This window comes from Humulus lupulus, chromosome 6, assembly GCF_963169125.1.
Source record: "Humulus lupulus chromosome 6, drHumLupu1.1, whole genome shotgun sequence".
Classification (NCBI taxonomy): domain Eukaryota; kingdom Viridiplantae; phylum Streptophyta; class Magnoliopsida; order Rosales; family Cannabaceae; genus Humulus; species Humulus lupulus.
In genome coordinates this window covers 93429263-93435305 of record NC_084798.1, presented here as the reverse complement: position 1 = coordinate 93435305, position 6043 = coordinate 93429263, and positions in this window count along the sequence as shown.

Below are 6043 nucleotides of genomic sequence, written 5' to 3'. Positions count from 1 at the left end.
TCTATTCACTCAAATTTCAAGAAATAACACAATATATCCCATTAATATGTAAGATATGGAAAAAATACAAAAATAATCATATCTTTATTTCTTTAGGTTTTTAACTATTCTATGATATTTTTGTCCCGGTTGGCGAGAGTAAAAAAAATATCATTAGTTAAATGGAGTTGTAAACTCATTATATAATGGACATCATTATTAACAACCTACTATTCGATCAAAATAAGAATTTTTTTTTTCTTATTTTATGAGCTAGACCCACGGTTTCGATAATCATAGATTTAGTCATAGCAGTCACCATAGGGGTGAGTCTATTAGAATTTGACCTATAATTATCTGTCTTTCGAAATCTAACCTTGTCAAAATAACTAATGAACACCTTCAGTAGGGGGACGAATTGAAGTGTCTCGAGGCTCCATTAAGCTATTGATCTTGTTAAACTAACGGTGAAGATCGAATATAATTCTTAAAATAAGCTCTTTTATAATTAAAAATAGTATTTTTATTATTAATTTAAAAAAATTAATGACTATGGTTCTCCAAAAAAATTGTAAAATTAAATTTTTAAAACCAAAGCACTATAATTTTCTATTAATTCTAAAGTGTCACATTGAAACAAATTCAATTAAATTAGAACTAATTTGTTGCTAATCAATATTTAGGTTTAACTATTATAATGAACATATTGTTGGGGTTTTATGCCATAATTAAAACCCAGATTCTTTGTAATCTCATTTTATTATCAATAAAAGAATAGAAATCATTTTTTGACTTGGTCAATCACTTTGCTCACATGTTTTATTTTCATGATTATTTGTTTAATATAAATTTCTATTAAATTCCGAGCATATAGCTAATCTTATTTATAGTGACGTAATCACAGTGGAATATAAATATGATTATATGTTCAAAATAAGTTAGTCCTAAGATTAGTCAGTGCACCAGATTTACACTGACTTGCCAATCTATGATATGATCTACTTACACATTACAGTGTTATGTTCTTTCCAGAACATTAGCAAAGTAGATAAGATCAAATGTATTTGTTACATCGGACATGACTGATATTGACAGTTGATAAGATAAGTAAACATACCGTTATTATCTATTCTAGTCATATCATATAGTTGACCATAGGTCAATTCAATCTCAATTCTGAGTGGTTAATATTCTAACTGATTGTATTATTTGAGTTCTTTGACTTTTTCGTTACCAGCTTACCCTACGGACTAGCCCATACTTACATCTTGGGAACTCGGTAGTATAATTGAGTGGGAGTGTTAATCATAGATATGAACATCTATAGCTTCTGATCAAGAAGTGAAATGATGGTTTCCTTTTAGTTTGGTTCAAGGTGTTAAATGATAGAGATCTCATTTCAGTAATAAATTAGTTTACCGAAATATCATTTACAAGGAACTAAGTGTTTTAAGGATAAAATACAATGAGGGGTAAAACAGTATTTTAGTCCTATCTCATTGTAGACCGTCTATAGAGGATTGAGTGACAATTATGGTTGTAACAATGGATAATTAATAGCGTATCTATATTTGTTATAGAGCGTTCTATGAATTCAAGAGTGCAATTCCAAGTCTATAGTGGAGTCACGAGGAATTAATAAGTTAGTAAATTTATTTGTTAGATTTATGATAACTTATTGGAGCTTGATTTCATAGGCCCATGGTCCCCATTGTACCTTGGATAAAATCATCTAGATAGTCACAATTAATTGATTTAATCATCAATTAGAATTATCAAAGTTGACCAGGTCAATTTTGGATAGTTTCACAGAGTTGTGTAATTTTGAGAAGAAAAAAGAAATTATGGCAGATTTATTAATTAAGATAAATTGGTATCTAAATTAATAAATAAATTTAAATCAATGTTCAAATTATAAATAATTAATTTGATAAAGGATTTAAAAAATTATTTAATTAATTAAATCAATAGAAAATAATACACGCCTTGATTTTAAGTCCAATGGGCTTATAATCAAATGGGAAATTTCATGGGCCTATAGCCCATGATAATTTCGACCTAGGGCTTCAAAATGACTATTATTATATTGATTTTTTAATTAAATTAAATGGCCTAATTGAGTCTATAAAAGGAGTGCTTAGAGAGAAGTCAAAACATAAGTTTGATAAGTCACAAGTCAGATTTTCTGATAGTTTTAGATTCTCTCTAAACACAAGTCCTTTTCTAAGCCTCTTTGTTATTTTCTCTTCTTCTCTCTATATCTATCTCATGTGTTGAGAATTGCCCACGCTAGTCTAGGTGGTTCTAAGGATACATTGGAAGATTGTGAAGAAAATAGAAGATCGGTTCAGTTTCTTGATAATACTTTGCGACAGAGAGGATACAAGAGTTAGAGAAACTGAAGGAAGGACTCTTTAATTCCGCTGCGTATACTGTAAGTATTCTATTCTTTGTTTCTCTTTAAATTCAATTTTAGAAACATGTTTTAGGCTATCTCGTATTAATTTGTTTAATATTAGATATACATGAAAATAAATAAAGATCATGTATAAGCTAATCCAACACATATACAATTAAGTCAGACTCAGGCAAATAGGCCTTAACAATTAGGCTTGTATGGAGGAGGGCTGGGTCCAGTATGTCGTTCTTACTACTAGGGCCCTCAAACTTCCATACAAGGTCCAAAAATCACCAACAAGAGAGGGATTTAAACTTTACATTTTCTAATGGGCCCAAATAAAACCTCTCATTTTATGAATGTTTTATTTAGCAAAATACCATATATTATGTAAACATATGGGCCACTATATGCATTTAAGCCCAATTACAAAAATACCACATATAGTGTAAACATACATGTCATAATCAGGTGGTTCTAATCATGTTACTATATGAGCAAGTCTATGAATTTATGCAAAAAATACAACAATTTATTTTATTTGCAAAAATATCACAATTAGATAGCAAACCCCAAGGCTTGCTCTCTGGTAAAGGCGATAGGTGCACTTTGGTTTCTCCATGGAGAGACGCAAGAAGAACAGCCAAAAGCCTGCTACTAGATCTAAGGTGCCTGAATCTCCATTTCTTCAAGAAATGTGTGAGGGACAGAGGTCTGGACTAGATGAAGATATGCCAGATGAGATGGAAGAAGTATTCAAGGATTCGATGGTGGATTTTCTAGAAATTGGGAGTCAAGGACCAATGGAAATCGATGAGGAATCGTCTGGAGGTAAGAGAAACGAAGAGAACTTGAAGGAAATGACTGTTGGTGAAAGTGAATTTCACAGTCAGGCGAAGGACAAATGGACTCAATTTCGATCCTTATTACCAAATCAAGGAGGGGCTAAACTCAAGTTTGAGGAACCCCTCGTTCGAGAGGGCCAACGAATTGCTCAGGTAGACTTGGAGGAGATCCAAGTTGAAACGTCATTCTGGAGCTCAGCCATGGTATGTATGGTTCTTGGAGCTAACCATCCATTTGCTGTTTTTGAAGGTTTTATTAAGAGGATCTGGGGTAAGCTAGGTATTGATAGAATTGCTCGACTGAATGCTGGATTTACACTTGTGAAATTTCGAGATGAAGCAACTAGAGGCTTGGTTTTGGAAGCTGGGGTTCTACACTTTGATAGAAAACTAGTGATAGTGAAGCCTTGGTCTGTTGATTTAGACACTCTAAAGGTAGTAAAAACTGTCCCAGTTTGGATTAGATTGCCAGGACTTGGGCTTCAATATTGGGGAACTAAGTGCTTGAGTGCCCTTATGAGCACAATTGGGAACCCGATTCTATTAGATAAAGTTACTAAGGACAAAACTATGGTGCAATTTGATAGAGTGTTAGTGGAGGTAGAAATAACAGAGGAGCTCCCTAAAACCATTCAGTTTTTCAATGAGAAAGGACAACTAATGGAACAACTTTTGGAATTTGAATGGCTACCAACTCAATGTAGAGGTTGCAGAGTTTATGGTCATACTGAAAGAATGTGTAACAGGAAGGAATCTGAGACTTGGAGACAAAAAAGCTGAAATGGTGAGGAAGAGACTAAGCAAGATCCTGTGGATCAGAAGTCATTATCAGAGGATAAAGATGCTCCCAGTGGGGGTATTGATGTGGATGCACAGAAACCAGCTGCTAATGATGTGTCTGACTCCCAGGAGGTGTCCAAGCAACATGGTCATTTGACAGATTCAATGAAACAAGTTGATAAACCTGATAGGAATTCCAGCGATAGGTCTACTTCTGAATGGACTACCCCAAAACGGGTAGGGGGAAAAAAGAAGACCACACTGAAGGCATAGAACAAACTGAAGAATTCCTATAGTGCTTTGCAAGAGAAAGTATTGGAGGTTACAAACTTGGGACTATCAACAACAAGTTTATTTCATGGAGAGTCACAACATTCTTAGTTGGAATGTAAGGGGTATTAATAAAAGGGAGAAACAGAAATCCTTGAGTTCATTTTGTTTTGTGAATAAAATTGGTCTAGGACCCTTGTTAGAGACTAAACTGTGTGGTGATAAAATTGAGAAAATGATGAGCTCGTTCTTCATTGGCTGGAGTTATTTTTCAGGGTCAGCTTCTGAAGGCAGAGTTCTTCTTATTTGGCAGCGACATTGGGTTACTGTTGAGGTTTTGAAGGAGAGTGACCAGTTAATCCATGTCTGTGTTAAAGAAGTGAAGTCTAATAAGATGTTTTATGTTACGTTTGTTTATGGTAAAAATTCGATTGAGGAGAGGTTGCCGCTTTGAGAGGATCTCTCTGGGTTGTGTTTCCCAGCCACTCCTTGGCTTGTGGCTGGGGATTTTAATGCAGTTTTTGAGGTTACAGACAGAGTTGGTGGCCGCACCATTACTGCCCTTGAATTGGTGGATGCTCAAAATTGGAGAGCCTTGGGATTGGTTGATGAGTTGCGCTCTAGAGGGTCTCATTACACTTGGACTAACAAGCAAGCTAATGAGGACATAATCTACTCTAAACTGGACAGAATATTTAAAAATGAAGAGTGGTTGGACTTATTCCCTCAAGCTAAAGCTGTCTTTAATTAGGAGATACTCTCTGATCATTGTTATTGCATTATCAAATTAGGAGCTACTATAAACTGTGGTATTAAGCCTTTTAGATTCTTTAATATGTGGATTGAACATGGTAACTTTAAAGACATTGTAATGCAGAGCTGGTGCAAGCCTAGTAAAGGGTATGGGCTTGATCGTATTGTTAGGAAATTGGGCAGGCTTTAGATAGTTCTTCGCAAGTTCAACAAGAATACTGTGGGAGATGTTGCACATAAATATATTTCGGCTAAGGATAACTATCAAGCTGCTCAATTGTCTCTTCAGAGTAACCCTCACTCGACAGAGTTACAAAGAGAGGAAACTCGAGCAGGTGAAACTTATGCTTATCATGCTAGAACTTATGACAGTTTCCTTAGGCAGAAAAGCAAAGTTAATTGGCTTCGTTATGGTGATGATAACATGGCTTACTTTCATGCTTGTTTAAAGCAAAGAAGAGCATCAAATTGTATCACTTCAGTTGTTGCAGATTCTGGTAAGTTAATTGAGAGATTTGATGATGTTGTGGCTCACTTTGTGAATTATTTTCGAAAAATTATGGGAAGCCAAAGTAATGCTTCGGTGCCTATTCAACATTCTTGTTTCAGACTTGGTCACAGACTGTCTTTGGACCAACAGATCGGGCTAGTGAGGCCTTTTACTAGTAAGGAAGTAAAAGACGCTTTGTTTAGCATTAGCTCAATTAAAAGTCCGGGGCCGGATGGGTACGGGTCGGGCTTTTTCAAAGCCATGTGGAGTGATATAGGGGCTGAAATCTCAGAGGCTATCTTTGATTTCTTTGAGCGGGCTATTTTTCCAGAAGAGGTGAATAGGGCTACCATTTCCCTGATTCCTAAGATTGATACCCCAACTAAGGCAGCGGATTATAGGCCAATAGCGTGTTGCAATTCTATATACAAATGTATTTCTAAAATACTTTGTGGTAGATTGGCGAAGGTGCTTCCTAGTCTAGTTAATCAAAATCAAGGAGCGTTTGTTAAAAACAAATTGTTGGCG